At 41.4% G+C, this 18,993-nt stretch overlaps 1 non-coding gene across 1 annotated transcript; it reads right to left on the bottom strand.

Annotated features, from left to right (window-relative positions):
* Positions 1-1,831: 1,831 nt before the first annotated feature.
* LOC114704912 lies at positions 1,832-2,022 on the bottom strand. The gene has a single exon (XR_003736332.1). It is a non-coding gene; the product is annotated as a U2 spliceosomal RNA (small nuclear RNA).
* Positions 2,023-18,993: the final 16,971 nt, after the last annotated feature.

Raw genomic sequence — 18,993 nt, 5'->3', positions numbered from 1 at the left:
CAAATCCCACATGTAAAAGCAAAGAGCCTTTATTTCAAGCTCAGAGGTTGGACTCTTTGTCTGACACAGCAGTGAGAGCAGAGAGCCCTGAGCCCAGGTGGGGTAGGGTTTTTAATCATAGCAGAGATTGGGGTGAGGGAATTTCCAGGGTTCAGGACTCTAATTGGGTCCTGGGGTATAGGTGTGTGCTGGGAATGTTTGGAATGCTAAGCATTTCCCCTTAGATGCTGGCCCTCCCTGGGTGGGGTCAGCTTATGGCTTTTTCTAGGGATCAGGTGTCACCTGTCAGTAAGAATGTCATGGCAGCTGTGTGGTCAAGCTGTTTTAGGGGCCACATAATAATCACATAAAGATGTTAAAATTATCCAGTTGTCGTTTTCTTTCTTTTTTCCCCTTGAGACAGGGTTTCTCTGTGTAACAGTCCTTGCTGTCTTGGATCTCGCTCTGTAGCCCAGGCTGGCCTCAATCTCAAAGATCTGCCTGCCTCTGTCTCCTGAGTGCAGGGATTAAAGGTGTGCACTAAAACCCAGAAAATTATCCAGTTTTCAACAAAATTGACGAGGCATTTAAAGAAACAAGATGATTCAGTGATTAAGAACATGTATTGTTCCTGCAGCGCCAAAGATGGCTGTGACTGCACCTCCAAGGGATCGTTCACCCTTTTCTGGCCTCCACGGATTGTACATGAAGGGTTCACAACACGCCTCCACGGTCGCATATACCAGGCAGACACTTCCGCCTAGCCAAATCCAGGTCAGGATAGGCATTTCCGGGTCAGGGCGTCTCTCGTAACCAGGATCCGTGACGTTACATGGCCACGTAAGCGCGCAACGTGACCATGTGATCTACACACACACACACACACACACACACACACACACACACACACACACACACACGTGGAGTAATGACGTGACCTGGCCACGCCCCCAGCCGGTTTTTAAAGCGGAGCGCCATATTCCCGTTTCTCTCTTCTCTCCTCTTCCTCTTCTCCACCCACGTGTCTCTCCCACAGGCCTGAGCACTCTCTGTCCCTTTATCTCTAATAAAACTCTTATAAGCGGATTCTGTCGTGTTTCATGACACTTCCTTGCAGGGTAAGAGCACAATGCAGCTAAATAACTAACAGTACATGCATGTGCACAAACACAGTCATACGTATAATTAAAAATAAAAATAAATCTTAAACGAAGAAAGAAACAAGAAAATGTGGTCTGCTTTTAGGAAATAAATGACAAAGTGGGACAAGATGGCAGCTGAGTAGTCATTTCCCTGCTAGCACACTAAAGTGAGCAGTTAGCCACACACCAATTTACCTTCACAAGAGGTGAGTAAATCGGGTGAAGGCATAATGCTTCCATCTGTTTTACTAAAATGAAAAGACAGTTTGAAGGGAGCAAAAAGTCACTTGTGATGTCTTTCCCCTAATTCCAAAGAGCCCATTTTGGAGATACATGTCTCCTGTTCAGGCAAATAGAGAGAATTAAGCTTAAGCCTTAGTCTTGTTCTCCAGTCGCAGGCCCTCTGTGATACCAGTACTGGGTAAATCCTCATCACTTCTATGGTCTGAGCCACTAGAACTGAGGAAGGCAAGCTTAGAGGATATTTTAGTAACATGGGACTCTACTTGGTTTGGGTTCTGCACATGCTCCTTCTAATAATGATCTTGGTAGCCTAGCTCCCTCACTTGCACAAACTATGCACACACATCCCACACAAAGCACGTAGTAACCTGTTGGTAACCCAGGACCCCCATAGCATCTAGCTGCACACCCCCACACTCCAAACAATTTCTCCTTTCCTTTTTTTTTTTTTTTATAAAAAAAAACCACTTCTATTCACCATTTCTGGAGGTACTGCAATACTAGGTCGAAGTATGGAGTAGATGGAGCAAGCTCCTATTCCAACTCTTACTTCCAAAGATCCATTTAATGTATTGTCCTCAGATAGAGGACGTATCAGATATTAAACTGATAAGAACAGATACTACACTTGATCCTAGCCAAAGGGCCAAGAAGCAATTATTTCTCCTTTCCTAATGACCATCAAATTTGGACAATTTCTATTCCAACACATTCCCATTTATGTCAAGGTAAAATGTATATGTGTCCATGATACAGCCTTAGGTGGCTTGGGGTACATGCACAATAAGACCAAATTGTATCCTCAAGTGAACTTTAGGAGAGAATCCCCTATTTACCTTTCCATGCCTATGTATAACTGAACAGGCACAGGATTGAAATCAGATGTATTATGGAACAGGGCATAGGAAGTGAGCAAAGATGACCATAATCTAAGCCTATCAATCAAAACAGAATACCAGCCAAACTATATCCATAGCAACCTCTCCCATTCCCTGCTTTTAATTTTTTCGAGGGAGAGTCTGACTACCCAGGAACTCATAATGTAGACCAGGCTTCCCTCAAACTCAAAAAGATCTGCCTGACTCTTCCTCCTGAGTCTGGAATTAAAAACATGCTTCACTACACCCAGCTGCAAACTGCTGCTCTTGAACTTCATAAAAGGAAGCCCCAAGCTGGCGGGGGCACACGCCTTAATCCAGCACTGGAGCAGAGCCAGGCGATCTCTGTGAGTTCGAGGCAGCCTGCTACAAGTGATTCCAGAAAGGCGCAAAGCTACACAGAGAAACCCTGTCTGAAAAAAAAAAAAAAAAAAAAAAAAAAAAAGGAAGCCCCAAATGGTAATGGGGGTCTTTTGGCATCTTCACTCGTGACCCACTTCTCCCTTGCAGACATTCTGGTCTTTTCTATTGGTTTGCTTTAAATAAAATTCCCTTGCTCCTTTTGTAAATACATGTGGGCTTTTATTTTATTCTTGAATAAGAGACCAAGAACCTGAGAATGGGGCTGGAGAGATGGCTTGTGGGGCGTTTACCCACTAACCCCACAGTTCCTCAGAGTTTTCTTGAGTGCGAGCAGCAGGAAATATTAGATAGAAGGATTTAGATTGTGGAGATAAACAGATAGAAAATAAAGGATAGCCTCAAGAGGACCTGGAACCTATTCCAACGGCCCCGACTGTCTCTGCCCCAGGGTATTTATAGAGATGCCAAGGGGTGGAGCAAAAGACCTCCTCCCCCAGCAAAGCCAAGTGCAGACCATCTCAAACACCTGCACTCAGGCTCGTAGTCCTAATTATCCTCTCTCTGCGGACCTGCTGAAAACGGGCTCCCACAGGTCCCCCTTTCTTCTTTTTTTTTCTTTTCTTTTTTTTTTTTGGTTTGAGACAGGGTTTCTCTGTGTAGCTTTGTGCCTTTCCTGGAACTCACTCTGTAGACCAGGCTGGCCTTGAACTCACAGAGATCCGCCTGCCTCTGCCTCCCAGTGCTGGGATTAAAGGCGTGGGCCACCACCGCCCAGCTTCCCCCTTTCTTAATATATAAAACACAACTCATTATTAATGGCTTACAGCAATCTGCATAGCTGTTATACCTCCCAGTATGGAAGCAGAGGATGATAAAGATGACATTTCTTTTTTGGATTAGGTCCAAGGTGATTACAGCAGTCTTTAGCTGCATCAAGCCCTTTCTAAATCAAAAACTCTTAATGCAATTGCAAACATAAAGAATCTTAGTTCGGGCTGGAGAGGTGGCTCAGAGGTTAAGAGCACTGGCTGCTATTCCAAAGGTTCTGAGTTCAATTCCCAGTAACCACATGGTGGCTCACTACCATCTGTGATCTGGTGCCCTCTTCTGGACTGCAGGGATGCGTGCAGGCAGAACAGCGTATAAATGAATGAATGAATGAATGAATGAATGAATGAATCTTCAAAAAAAAAAAAGAATCTTAGTTCATCATTCCCAGTAACAGGTTAACATAATATTCCTATACATAGTCACAATTCTCTCAATCTTACAACTCAAAGCAAACTCTTAACAGAACCATTTGAATTGACATAAATGGTGCTATATATAGTTAAAATTTTTCTCAGTCTTACAACTTTAACTCTTAATAGAATCATTTGAATTTTCTTGCTAACAGAACATAGGAAAAACTTCTGAGGTTTACATCAAACTTAAATATTTCCTTAACTCCACAAAACCAGGATGCATTAATATCAATAGGTTAACATAATTTCTGCAAACATACATTCAACCTTAATTCACTCATAATTCCTCCTTTTCTTTCTAATTTTTTTAAACAAAATCTTGAACCTAGTTAGAAAAAACCCAAACTTATACAATTCCTACAAACCCATATTGAAATGCAATATTCTCAATCTAACCATTAACACTTTGAAAACTTTTAGCAAAACATCCAAAAGCAGTTTCTTAATAAAACTCTTTACACTTTAAAGGAATCTCTTGGTGTACCCATTTTGCATTTCTTACTAACAAAACATGGTATTAATCCATTCAAACAACAAGAATTTTTTTTAATTAAATAGACTAAGGAAAATTAACTCTCCCTTTTCTTTATAATTTTTTAAGCAAAATCTCAAGCCTAGTTAGAAAACCCAAACTTTTCCATTTAAACAGTACCATTTGTAACACAAAACCAGTTCCATCAGTAATTCCACTTTTGCATAAACAGTTCCATAGAACTTTTTTTTTTTTTTTGGTTTTTTGAGACAGGGTTTCTCCGTGTAGTTTTGTGCCTTTCTTAGCACTCACTCTGTAGTCCAGGCTGGCCCTGAACTCACAGAGATCCGCCTGCCTCTGCCTCCAGAGTCCTGGGATTAAAGGCATGCACCACCACCTCCCGGCCAAACAGTTCCATTTTTAACACAAATAACTCCAGAAAACAGTTCCTAGGCCATCACTATAAGTAAATTCAAAGTTGTCCCATTGCAACAAAATCACTATTGTTCATTTCATTTCTTAAGTCTCAAAATTCAAATAATAAGTTCTGGTACAAGCCTTCTAAATATGAAGAAATCCATAACAATTTTTGTAATTTTATCTCATTTTTTTAAGTTCAAAAAGTTCAAAAAAAGTAAATTCTGGTATCAGACTTTCACTTCCAAATATGAAGAGATGTTGTACAACCAAAAATTTTTTGCAGTTAATTTTAGTTCAAACAAGCATATCTGCAACTTTCATTCTCAAGCCAGAGACCTTTTTAGTTACACTAATATTTTAACCGCACCGATTTTTGCTGTTAGCTCAGGTTTTTCTGGGTTGCGCTGATTTTCCATGGATCTCGGCTGCGGATGCCTTTTGCTGGTTCTGGTTCTGGTGTCCACCATTCATAGCTTCTTAGCAGCTTCTGGAGCTTTTGGAAACTGCTCAGACTGCCTGCTTTGAAGTCTACTAGGACACAAAATCTTCAGGTTTTTTCACCATATACATTAAGCATAGACTCACACTTAACATTTACACTTCTTTATAAACTCACATATAACATCTTGCAAAGCATTTAGACTCACATTCAACATTTACACTTTTTACAAACTCACATATAATATATTAACATCTACTTATTTATACTCCTTAAGGAAACTATAGAACTACTTTAGCAGATATATTTATTTACTTTTTTTAAAGATTTATTTATTATGTATACAGTGTTCTATCTGCACATATGCTTATAGGCCAGAAGAGGGCACCAGATCTCACAACCATGTGGTTGCTGGGAATTGAACTCAGGACCTCTGGAAGAGCAGTCCATGCTCTTAACCACTGAGCCACCTCTCCAGCCCATTTATTTACTTCTTATTTTCATCTTTTACAACTAACATCTTATTTACTTCTTATATTCTTTTACAACTAGCATCTATCTTTACTTATTTACTTTTTTTGGTTTTTCGAGACAGGGTTTCTCTGTGTAGCTTTGCGCCTTTCCTGGAACTCACTTGGTAGCCCAGGCTGGCCTCGAACTCACAGAGATCCGCCTGCCTCTGCCTCCCGAGTGCTGGGATTAAAGGCATGCGCCACCACCGCCCGGCTTGCATCTTTACTTCTTATAAGCTTATAACTACATGTCTTAGGACTATCTTAGGTTTATGGCTAGCATCTTTTACTTTTATTTCTTGCAAGGTTATATTCTTCTTATTTTACTTAAATCTTTATTTCTTAGCATATATCTAACTTAGCAAACACCTAAAGACTTCTTAACACTTAGAAGAGATTAAACATTTTCTAACAAGACAGAATAATTTTCTACTTCTTACTCTTAATTATCATCACTATCTCTAATAGAAAGATTCTCAACTAGACAGGAAGTATGTACATCGTTTTTAAAGTTCAGAGCTTATTGTCAACTTTGATATTCTAAAAGTTCTTAATAGACTGAAACAAGAGTGTAATTCTTCTTTTTGTGCTGGAATGCAAAAGCAAGGTTTAATTCTGGATATACAATACAAGCCTAGGCAGGGAGGCTGGAGGAAGTGCCTGCCTGTCTGCAAGCTCAGTTTTTAAAGGCAAAAGCCACAAGGTTACATCATTTAGGGGTGCTAGTATGGGTATAATTCTGATTGGGTCGCTTCTAGGGGCTTTCTAGAAATCATGGCTTAATCTTATGTCTAAAGGAGTGGTTACCCGCCACCATTTCTCATTGGCTGCCCAATGGGGGCATTTCTGTGGTCAGTTACCCTGGAAACCAGGGTGAGGACATTTCATAGTCTGGCAGTCATTACCTCGTGACTACCTTGTGACTCTGTACTTTTACACTTCCTGGTTTCTGGAATCTGAACTGACTGGTTTCAGTAACTAATGGCCTATTCCTAAAAGGAATAAGGCCTTAATTTTAGGGTAAAAGCATTTTGGTCTTATTTCTAAGATGGCTCATTTTGGTCTCATATTCCCCCCTTCTCATTGCCTAATGAAACACAATCATGGGTTTTGGACAGTTAGCTCATAAGTATCCCTCTCTAATAATGGTCATGTATAGTTAGCCATCTTGTCTCTATGCCAGGGAGTTTCGTTTTGACCCAGCATTTCATCCTTTTCTGAACAGGGAACATGGGACAATGTATTCTCTTTGGAACTGCTTCGAGCTGGCATTGGGGTGCCATTGTCAGGTCCCTCAAAAGGCTGAAAAGCTAGTCAAAGACTGGGCAAAGGGCACTTGTCAGAAGCATGTAGCTGCCTGACCTCATAGGGACAGGGAAGAACCATGTTAGTTGGGCTGGTGCATGTCAGCTTTTAGCAAGTCCAGAACTCAGTCATCTGAAGCAGTGTAGTCAGCAACTGAAACTTGGAGGTGACTACCAGCCAAGTGGAAATCTGTTGAGACAAATTTTAAACTAGGAACAGAAGTTAAAATTTATGAACTTATTTGGAACCCTTTGGTCCATACCCTTAGTAATGGGAAAAGCAGTAGTCCCAAGACCAGGAGAGAGGAAAAATAGGAATACTTATCTGGGGTCCTTTCGACCTCTTTGAAGTAGATCTAGATTTTATTACTCTTTTAATCCTCTGAGGCCTACTTACAAAATGACATAAAAACTTTAGATACATTAGTATTACCATATTGTAGACAAAATCCATATTGTAGACAAAGCAGGTAATGGGTATCTGTAAAACAACAGAAGTGGACTCATACCTTTGAGTCCCAACAAGAACTACAGATTTGAGTTAAAAGCTTGTGCATTTTTCTTCTGTCCAGAAAGACAGGTATAAATTGGACAGAGATTTTTGACCTGATGAGAAGCACTTTTAGGTTTACATTTAGACATATTTAGATGACATCTAAAGCAAATCCAAAATGTTGAGCTTGTGACTGAACAGTAAGTAGTCATTGCTCTACCAGCTCATCAGGGCTCCTAAATGTTAAGCTCTGAACCATAGAACAGGAGAGTAATCTGAAACATATCTCATTTTAGAATATCTGAACCTTTATGACTTACTTAAACTTTTATATCTTAGAACATTTTCCTAAAAGTGAGCTAACAAGCTAGCTATAGCCTTGCAGAAGGATCTGGTTGTCTGATGCTGCCACACTGACATAGTTAGAGCTAGCCTAGCCATCAGTACTATCAGAAATCTGAGAAGGGTAAACTATATCTGAGTGCAGACCAAGAAGCTTCCAATCCTATAAATTACAGGGACTAATCCCTACCCAGGTCTCCATAGCGTTGGAGGCACCAGTCAGAACAACATCAATCTTCTTCTGCCATCAGACCCATAAGGCAGAGTATTTTTCCCATGGAATAGGGACACGGAAGACTGATCTTGACCAGGCAAAAGGGTGCAATCAATTCCAGTGTCCTACTGCTTGTCCACAGTTGGGGCTGGGTCCTGGCAGAAGAGTGTAATTCTCTAATGGCTCTCTCAACTCTGGGACTTAGCGAATTCTGTTGCTATGCATTTCAGATGTTTTATAGCAACTCTATTAAGAGCTATCTCCGTTTACAGCAAACTCAAAAGGAAAGGAAAGAGAATAACCTTGTAAGGAAAATTCTGTTTCTGAATTGCTTAGCTAGTCATTTCATAACAGTCAGTTTCCCAACAGGAGAAGATAGTTGTCTAAATTGGAGTGGGGTTCCAGACCTGTAGCTTTCAGCTGGTCTGAAAACATTGCTGCAACTTAGTTACAATGTCTCAAACTCCTCAGCAGTCTGGAAGCCTCTTTATACTCTTACTATCCCCAGACTGCAAGATGGAACCTCAAAATCAGGAAAATTGATTTACCTGCTTTTCATACTCAAACTCTGATACAATATCCCCCTTTCTTAATTTTTTAAAGTTGTATTTGCCTTGAATTCTTTAACAATGCTGATGATTCTGACAGATTTTTATTAGCCCAATATGTTCACCAAAATTGCTACTATTCAAAGGAGTCAACATAGATGTTCTTTCATGAAACATATCCTTCATTAGCTTACTCTGAGAAAAAAGCATTTTCATCATTTCACTTCATTAGCTTTAACCCTGATGTTATTGTTGTTAGCAGATGTGATATTTAGCATCGATTTTTTTTATAAGGAACTTTCAGGTTAAGCAACTATTTTTTAAGACAGATTTTCTAAAGTTTGTTTCCCATCTATAAAGCAGTCATTTCTTTTTTGAATGCCTGTTTCTTTGTCTCCTTATTAGATTTGCAAAGGAATCATTCATTGCATGTTGTTTGTTCAAAAGGCAAAGAACTTTTTTATTTTCCCATATCTAAAACAATGTTCAGTTTATGGACTGCTTTCTCTTGCTTTTTTTTTTTTTTTTTTTTAAGCTGAGGATCGAACCCAGGGCCTTGCGCTTGCTAGGCAAACACTCTACCACTGAACTAAATCCTCAAACTTTCTCTTGCTTTCTTAAGGATTTTAAAGTGGCTTGTTTGCTTTTAAAGATAGTTTTTTTGTCATCCAACTACCGTAAAAAATTTTGCACAGCTATTAGGGTAAATAAGGCATTTTACCAAAGGAGTTCCAAACCAGGATTTTTCATTGGAACTGACATTTAACAAACTCTTAGACGATTTTCCTTTTAAAAGCTGGTTTTTTTTTTTTTTTTTTTTTTTTTTTTTTTTTTTTTTTTTTTTTTTTTTTTTTTTTTTTTTTTTTTTTGGTTTTTTCGAGACAGGGTTTCTCTGTGTAGCTTTGCGCCTTTCTTGGAACTCACTTGGTAGCCCAGGCTGGCCTCGAACTCACAGAGATCCGCCTGGCTCTGCCTCCCGAGTGCTGGGATTAAAGGCGTGCGCCACCACCGCCCGGCTTAAAAGCTGTATTTTAAGTTTACTATGAATGTCTTTTTGAGCTGAAAAGTTCTACCAGGCACTGTCGCCATCTTTAGTGGAAAACTACCTTTCCCAGAATTCATTTCTCTTATATCAGTTCGCTGTTACGAGCTAGCTTATGGACTCCATTTCCCATAGTTCTTTTCGGGTCTGAGAGTCAACTGGTTCTTTTACTGGGCTTACTTTAGAGGTTTTTGCTTTTGCAACATGAGATTTGGACCAAACGTTTTAAGTTTTTAGTTAAGGGACATTGTGAGATTTCTGTTCTCTCCTCAGCTGGCTTCAACAGGTGTCTCTCCTTCATTTGACATTGGCCCGTATCAGAACCGCACCTGCCTCGTTAGCCGGCATTGAGGCTGGCATTCCTGAAAGCAACTTTCCTCAGGGCTTGTGTTTGCCTTAGCCAGTCAGAAACAAAAACATTTATAACAGAGTTTTTCCATAGCTCCTACAGAGAGTTTTTCTCCCACTCATCTATTCTCATTTTGCTTGTTCCTTCCCCCTAGATGCAGCACTTCAGATACCTAAGGCTGTGGCTCTGTTCCTCTGCTAGCTGCCTTTGGAGATAGCCCCCCACCCCCACCCCCGAATCTGCCTCAAACTCTAGCAGCTTTCTCAGGTCATGCATTTTCTGGGGGAGGAATCTGTCCCTTCTCGGTTTCTTCAGAGATTCTTTCTCCCAGACAGTTCCCAATTTGGTCTCAGTTTATCCCCTCTGCCCCAGAAACATTTTCTGACACTAAAGTGGCGGCTTTTCCTATTACTGAAAGTAGGGGCTTTTTGTCCGTTTCTGATTCCAGGGTCTGTGAGGTTTGCGTTCATAAATTAAGCTTAGCAAGGGAGGGTTTTTTTTTTTTGCCATCTTTAAGCTTGCATTAGGACAGGTGTACCTACCTACTTTTCACCTGGCCCAGTCACCCAGTGGGTTGGGGTTGCGTTTGTCTGGGTACTCAAGGAAAGAGCTTATGCCAGAGGCAAACAGCCCTTAGGGCTACACTCCCTCATCTCACCAGAATCAGTTGAAACAAAGCTTTTTGCAGAAAGATGCTTTATGTGATAGAGAAAGAAAGCTTTACTCCTGGATAGTTCTCTATTCTGACCTGGCTGGGTTCTTTCCCCAGACAGCGTTCTTCACATGGCATCCCAACTGGAGACACTTTACTGTTTACTGGAGACACTGGAGTTCAGCTTTACTGTTTTCCCAGAAAGGTCTTTTCTCTGATAGGGAAGCTTTTCTCAGATTTCTTTTTTGCAGCTGCGGACACTGTATAGTCCTACCTAACAACCTGGGACTTGCAGGAAAGTGCACAACTGTGCCGTTCCCACCAGCTTTAGCTTTGTTTGTTCATTAGCAGTTTTCCCCTGGGTCCTGCACCTTCCTGCCTCAGCTCTGTGCTCCAGGAATTTTACAACTGCAGGGACCCTAGTATCCCGGAAATGCTCTCCAACTAGGAGATGCTGGCCAGTTGCCTCTGGGTTTGTGGTCAGAAGCAAGGATACAGTGTTAACAGAGTTTGCATTGCTTCAGGGGATCTTTGCCTTAGATTGATTAGGAGCACCCTTTCATAGATGCTCACTCAGAAACAAAACCCTTCATGCCTCAGCTCAGCTGTAACTAAGCTTTTTTGCTTTTCCCATGTAAACAGTTTCCTGCCCTATTGGGCTCTTTGTGGCTCTTTACCTACACTCTCCCAAGTGTTTCCAGGGGGTATTCTGACCCGCGCTGCCTTTTACTAACTAAAAGAGACAGAGCTTAGAGGAGGTTTTTAGGATCTCAATCCCTGCCTCCTGCATTGCAGGGAGGATTTTTCTAGCTTGAAAGAGAGAGAGAACTTAGAGAGGTTTTGCTGTCTTAAGAGGTTTGTTGTTTTCCCTTACAGTGAATCACAGGTGATTCCCATTCTAATATCTTCAGGTGATTCTAATTTGTCCTTCTGAGAGCGAAAGCTAAAGACTTCAGTTTTTAAGTTTTTTAAGGGAGCTTTTAGTTTGAGAAAGATTAAGGCCTTTCAGAGAGATTATCCCCCCCAAATTGTCTAAGAAAAGATTTTTAATTTAAGAGATAGATTTTTTTCCCAAGAGAGAAAGGCCAACTTTTCCCAAAATGTCTGAACTTTAACCTTTTTGGCTTCTTACACCCGCATTTTTGCCTCAAGGAGAAAACACTTTCTCCTGCCACTTGGATTTAGCATTTCAGCTGTCCCCAGGCCAAAAGCTTCCATAGGAAACTTTTTCTGCCTGATAACCTCAAAGAAGAGCTTTTTTACTACCTGTAAAGCTCAAAAAAAGTTTTTCCCCCAGTTTGTGTTCATAGCCCCCGAAGTTAGAAAATTGAAGTTTTTCTGTATAGTTGCCTTACTTATCTTAAATTTTTTTCTACACGATCTTACACTGTTGCTGGAGGGCTTCTCTCCAGGTTCCACCAAGCCCCACAGTCCCACAATCCACGTATAAAATAATCACTCTGACGCTTATATCACTTATAAACTGTATGGCCGTGGCAGGCTACTTGCTAACTGTTCTTATATCTTAAATTAACCCATTTTTTATAAATCTATACCTTGCCACGTGGCTGGTGGCTTACCAGCGTCTTTACATGCTTCTTGTCCTGGCGGTGGCTGCAGTCTCTCTCCTTCCTTCTTCTTGTTTCCCCAATTCTCCTCTCTCCTTGTCCCGCCTATACTTCCTGTCTGGTCACTGGCCATCAGTGTTTTATTTATATAGAACGATATCCACAGCATTACACTTCTAAGTTTTTCCTACACTATATTACTACACTATACCTTATACTTATTTTTCACAGAGAAATTCAGAAAGAGATAGAAGATAGAAAATTTTGATAGAGGATAATTTTGCACTGCAGCATTGGACATCCTTCCAGTCCTTTTTTCCCTTTTCTCTCCAGGATAAAAACCCCTGCCCCTTAATATTCATATTTCATATTCCATTACAACACTGAACATGTCCCTTTCTTTTTCCACTGGCAGGGCCTGACTCAGCACTTTCACCAAAAACTCTGTAATAAAACTAATTTTTTTTAATAAAATAAAGACTTTGTCTTTAGTCTCTATTACTTTGTCCTAAGTTCCCCCTTTTTTTCTTTTTTTTCTTTAGTCCCTGTTCATGGTGCCATTCTGCATGGTGTTTACCCACCAACCCCACAGTTCCCCAGAGTTTTCTTGAGTGCGAACAGGAGGAAATATTAGGTAGAAGGATTTAGATTGCGGAGATAAACAGATAGAAAATAAAGAATAGCCTCAGAGGGCCTGGAACCTATTCCAACAGGCCCTGACTGTCTCTGTCCTAGGGTATTTTATAGAACCACCAAGGGGTGGAACAAAAGACCTCAGCCCAGCACAACCAAGTGCAGACCATCTCAGACACCTGCACTCAGGCCCGTGGTCCTAATCATCCTCTCTATGTGGACCTGCTGAGTAAAGCCACGAGGAACCTGAAAACTAGCTCCCACAATGGCTCAGAGGTTAAGAGCACTGACTTCTCTTCCTGAGGTCTTAAGTTCAATTCCCGACACCCACATGGTGGCTCACAGCCATCTGTAATGAGATCTGGTGCCCACTTCTGGTGTGCAAGGATACATGGAGGCAGATGTTGTATACATAATAAATAAATAAATCTTTAAAAAAAAAAGCACCTGGGAACATCTGATCCCAAACACTGGTAACTGAATTGTGTCAGGCTAGGCAACAGAGAGCAGCCACCATCCCTCCTCAACCTCCACTGGCACAGGTGGTCACAAGACTGCCACCTGAGGAGCAGGCAGAAAAGTGAACACAGGACTTTGCCTTGGAGCCAGAAGTGGGATTCAGGCTGTGTGCCCCTCAGGACAAAGGGGAAAAGGGGGAAAGGAGATATGTCTCCATTTTCCCTTCTCTGCCTTAAGTGTCTCCTCTTCTATTACTTCTCTTTCTCAGTTAGTACAACACTAAAAAAAAAAAGGAGGGGTGTGGTAGTATTCTAATTGTACTGAAATGTGATTTTGATTGTATGTTAATAAATAAAGTTGCCCGGGGGTCAGAGCTATTAGAGCCATAGAAAGAGCACTGCGGTGGTGGCACACGCCTTTAATCCCATAGATCTCTGTGTGTCCAGGGATACAGCCAGCATTGGAGACATATGCCTTTAAGACCTAGGGGGCTGTACATTCAGACAGTGATGAGGCAGTCACGTGTTTGGGTTTACAACCAATGAGAAGGCAGAATGACTATGAAACGACTTACACACAAGGAAATAGCTCTCTTTCGGGAAGCTGGGACACAGCAGGAGGAAGGGTGAGATTTTAGCTCTGAGCTCTGACCTCTTGGCTTTCTCTTTTACATTGTTTCTATGTTTCTTATTTAATAAGACGGTTGGTTACATCAACAGAGGGGGATTCAGGAGTACAGCAGTGGTGATTGCCAAGCAGCAGCTACTTCTACACTCATGTATAGAAATACGGAACCCAATTCCTATACCAAAAAAGACACACTGACACCACATCTTAGGACCAAAAGAGGAGGGGAAATTACCAGAACAAACCCGATCAAAACCTAGACCACCTTCAAGTCAGCAGTCTGCACGACAGTGTTGGTGTTAAGGTGGGAGGGTGCTTTTCTGCCTGAGAAGTCTGCATGTTCCTGTCTTTTAATTCTTTAACTGGTGAAGTGGTGTGTAGCAGCAGTTTCCTCTCATGGTAGAAACATTGTATCCTTCAGAGAAGCTTCTTTTTTTTTTTTTTCCTCTCGGAGCTGAGGACCGAACCCAGAACCTTGTACTTGCTAGGCAAGCACTCGACCACTGAGCTAAATCCCCAGCCCCAAGAGAAGCTTCTTATAACAGGATACAAACAACTCAAAATGGCTTCAGGAAGTCCCTGAAACCGACCAGATTCCTTAGGCCACTCTATGGTAGAAACATTGTATCCTTCAGAGAAGCTCCTTGGAACAGGATGCAAACAACTCAAAATGGCTTCAGGAAGTCTCTGAAACTATACCCAAGAGTAAATAATAAAGACTGCCGAGAGTCACTCTCAGACAAGCCAAGCTGCTTGAAAGAAGCATAGACTAGCCAAACAGCTTGAAAAGAAGCCCAGACCAAACAAGCCAAGCTGCAAGGAAGACTCTGAGACCAGCCAAGGAGCCTGAAAGAAGCAGAGAGGCGCCAAGTGGCTTGAAAAAAAGGCAGAGAGCAGCCAAGCTCCCTGGAAGAGGTTTAGACCAACTGAGCCATCTGGAAAGGACATTCTCCAACCTGTTGAGCTGCCTGCAGTGTGCTCCAGGTTCCCAGTTTTTATGAGTTATCACCCAAGATTAGGCGGGTTTCTCTGTTCCTGTAAGTAATCTCTCACCCATACTTCTGTAAGTGCCCCAATAAAACTCATTGGTTCACCAAGTTGGACTTTAATACCATCTGTCCTTCAGTGTTTCATGGGTTCCCTATCTGGGTTGAGTAGACATGTGTGTTAAGTCTCTCCAGAAAAAGTTTGTTACACAACAATGGAAAGAAAGGATGGTAAGAACCGATGGCTAGAAGAAACAGAAGACCTAGTACATAGGCCAGACATCACAGATGCAGCCTACAGACTATTCCTCACATGACACAGAGATAGATCAGTGTACCTCCCGGAATGACTGCCTAGAAGTCTAGCCCAGGGCCAGATAGAATATTGGCTTGGTATATTTGGATAAGGCATTTGGACCAGGGAAAGGTTCATGGAGCCCGACTCCTCTTTCAAGACTTTCTTCTTGCTGGGTAGTGGTGGTACACACCTTTAATCCCAGCACTTGGGAGGCAGAGGCAGGCAGATTTGTGAGTTCGAGGCCAGCCTGGTCTACAGAGTGAGTTCCAGGACAGGCACCAAAACTACATAGAGAAACACTGTCTCAAACAAACAAATAAACAAACAAACAAACAGACTTTCTTCTTCTCCCTCCTGTGTATATGTGTGTGTGTGTGTGTGTGTGTGTGTGTGTGTGTGTGTATGTGTGTATTCATAGGCGTGCTTGATTTTGAATGAGCATGTAGAGAACCCAGGAGTTGACATTAGTACATCTTCCTCTAACACTCTCCACCTTATTATTCTGAGATAGTCTCTCACTGAACATGGGACTCACTGTCACAGCTAGTCTGACTGGCTAGCATGATTTATATCTCTCTCCTCCCAGTACTGAGACTACAGACACATGCCAACTATACATGTATTTGGTTTTGGTCTATTTTGGTTTTGGTTTTGGTTTTTTGAGACCGGGTTTCACTGTGTAGTTTTGGTGCCTGTCCTGGAACTCACTCTGTAGACCAGGCTGGCCTTGAACTCACAGAGATCCACCTGCCTCTGCCTCCTGAGTGCTGGGATTAAAGGTGTGCACCACCCCCACTGGCTATACATGGTTTTTATTACAATGTGTTGAATCACATTGTGTGGATTCTGCCTTCAACTTTCTAGGCTGTTGTGAAGAAAACAAGTTACAACAAATGCTGGAAGGAGTTCCCTAAAAAAAGAAACCCTAAAATATAACTACCATATAATCCAGGCTACCATTCCTGGGTACATATCCAAAGGAATTTAAGTCAGCAAACCAGAGATACTTGCACAGTCAGGTTGGGTCGTCATGCCCACCTGGCTCTTATGTGCGTGCTAGGGATTCAAACTCTGGGCCCTATGCTTGCACAGCAAGTACTCTACCCATTGAGCCATCTCCCCGACCCCCACAACTGAATATTTCATTAGCCACAAAAAAGAATGAAATTCTGTCTTATGCAAGACTGTGGACGGAACTGGGAATCCTTATGCTAAATAAAAGAAACCAGGCACAAAAAGACAAGTTCTCCATGATATCACACACACACATAGGTTCAACAAAAGTTAATCTCACAGCAAATAAACATAGAACGAGTTTCCAGAGGCTGGAGAAAGTAATGATGATGTATGCTTGGGGAAAGGCCAATCAATCAAAGAAGTTCTGTTCTGGAGTTCATGAGATGACTCGGTCAGTAAAAGAGCTTTATGTGTAAGGCTGGCAACCTCAATTTAATTCCTGGAATGCATGTAAAAATGGAAGGAAAAAAACTGATGTCACAAAGTTGTCTTCTGACCACAACATTTGTGCTGCTGTGGCACACGTGCACCCTTCCCCAATATACACACACATGCACACACAAAAAACTAAGAAATACTTTTAAAAAAAGAGATCGATTGGGTGAGGTAGTGCATGCCTTTAATCCTGGTACTCCAGAGACATAGACAGGTATATGTCTCTGTGGGTTTGAGACCAGTGTGGTCTACATAGTTCCAGGCTAGCCAGGGCTCTGCTTGACTGAATGTGGAATGTGCAATGCTTTTGTATATGAAAACATAACATGGTACTCATTAACATATGCAATTTTAATGTTTTGTGTATCAGATGGAAGTAAATCAAGATCCAGGCCTGGTTTCCAGCTACCTAGAAGGCTGAGACAAGAGTACTTAAAGTTCAAATCCAGCCTAAGCAGCTTAGAGAGACCCTGTTTCAAAATAAAAAGCAAAAAGTGGCTCGGGGATATAGTTCAATTGATTAACACTTGACCAAACATGAGTAAGGCCCTGAGTTCAATAGCTAGTACTGAAAAACATTAAAAAAAATCAAGACATGGTGGGTGGTATGTGCAAATAATTCTAGTATTGAGGACGCTAAGGCAGGAACTTATAAAAACATTACATTTATTTGTTTGTGTACCATGGATGTGTATGTGTATTTACAGGGGGACACATATGCACAAGCATGGAAGCCAGAGGACTCGAAGGAGTTGGCTTTCTCATTGTACCATGTGAGTCCAGGGATAGACCCAGGCTGTCAGGCTTAATATGCTGAGCCATCTCATTGGCTCCCTCAAAATACTTGAAATCAGTTATTTAAATTATATTTAGGAAAGCGGGGAGTGGTGGTATAGGCTTGTAATACTAGTACTCAAGAAGCTGAGGCAGGAGGATCCAGAGTTTGAGGCCAGCCTGAATAGTGAGTGAGTAAAGACTATCCTTAATTACATAGTGAGTCTGAGGCCAGCCTGAACTACAGGAGATCCTGTTTCAAACAAATGGAAACCAACAGAAATGTCTTCAGTAGTTTGGCATGGTATAGGCCTGTAACCTCAGCATTTGGGAGGCAGGGGCAAAAGGACTAAGATTTTAGTGAGATCTTGCCTCAAAAGTTATATAGAGGGGCTGGAGAGATGGCTCAGAGTTAAGAGCAGTGGCTGCTCTTCCAGAGGTCCTGAATTCAATTCCCAACAACCACATGGTGGCTCACAACCATCTGTAAGGAGATCTAGTGCCCTCTTCTAGTGTGCAGGCATACATGCAGGCAGAACATTGTATACATAATAAATAAATAAATAAATATTTAAAAAAAGGTAATATAGAAAATATGTCAAGCTGGGCATAGTGGCACATGCCTCAGGAGGCAGAGACAGGTGGATCTCTGTGAGTTTGAGGACAGCCTGGGCTGCATAGTGAGTTCTAGGCCAACCTTGGCTACAGTATGACTTTCTCAAAAACAAAAGCAAGGGTCTGGAGAGATGGTTCAGTGTTAAAAGCATTTGCTGTTCTTTCAGAGGACCTCACAACTGCCTAAAACTCCAGCTTCAGGGGGATCTGATATCTTTTGGCCTCTGATAATTCTCTACTCCTCTGCTCATATATACACACATAAACAAATATATGCACACATACACAGAAATAAGTATAATAAAATAAGGGCTGAACGAGATGGCTCTGTGGTTAAGCTCACTTCCTGCTCTTCCCAAAGACCCAGGTTCAGTTCCCAGCACCCATATGAGGGGACTTACAATTGCTTATAACTTCAGTTCCAGGGCACCTAATACCCTCTGCTGTCTTCCATAAGCATGCCTGTAGTGAACATACTTATAGTCAGGCACACATACATACATATAAAATAAACAAATAAATACTGTTTTTTGAGATTAGACTTACATATTTTACTTTATGTTTTTATTTTTATTTACAAATGTTTTCCCTGCATGCACCAGGAGTTCAGAGCCAATCTTGGCTACACGGTGAGTTCAAGGGCAACATCAGCTGCATAAGAACCCTTCATCAAAATAGCAGCATCAACAAAATTTCTGGAGCTGAAAAATATAGGAATATAAAACATACTAGAGTCTGTCCAAAGCATATTGGGAGATACAGTAGCACATGCTCATGATTCCAGCAGGAAAATTCTAATCAGGATTATCTCAACCATATAAGGAGGGCTTCTCTCAAAAATAAAAAAAAAAATAGCATATTTGGCAGGCAGAAGAATGAAATAGCAAAGATGCATATAAATAACTTGAAATGATCTCGTCTAGGCTAGAAATGTAGCTTAGCTTA

This window comes from Peromyscus leucopus, chromosome X (genome assembly GCF_004664715.2).
Source record: "Peromyscus leucopus breed LL Stock chromosome X, UCI_PerLeu_2.1, whole genome shotgun sequence".
In the NCBI taxonomy this organism is placed as follows: domain Eukaryota; kingdom Metazoa; phylum Chordata; class Mammalia; order Rodentia; family Cricetidae; genus Peromyscus; species Peromyscus leucopus.
This window is presented reverse-complemented; position numbering and strand designations above follow the sequence as displayed.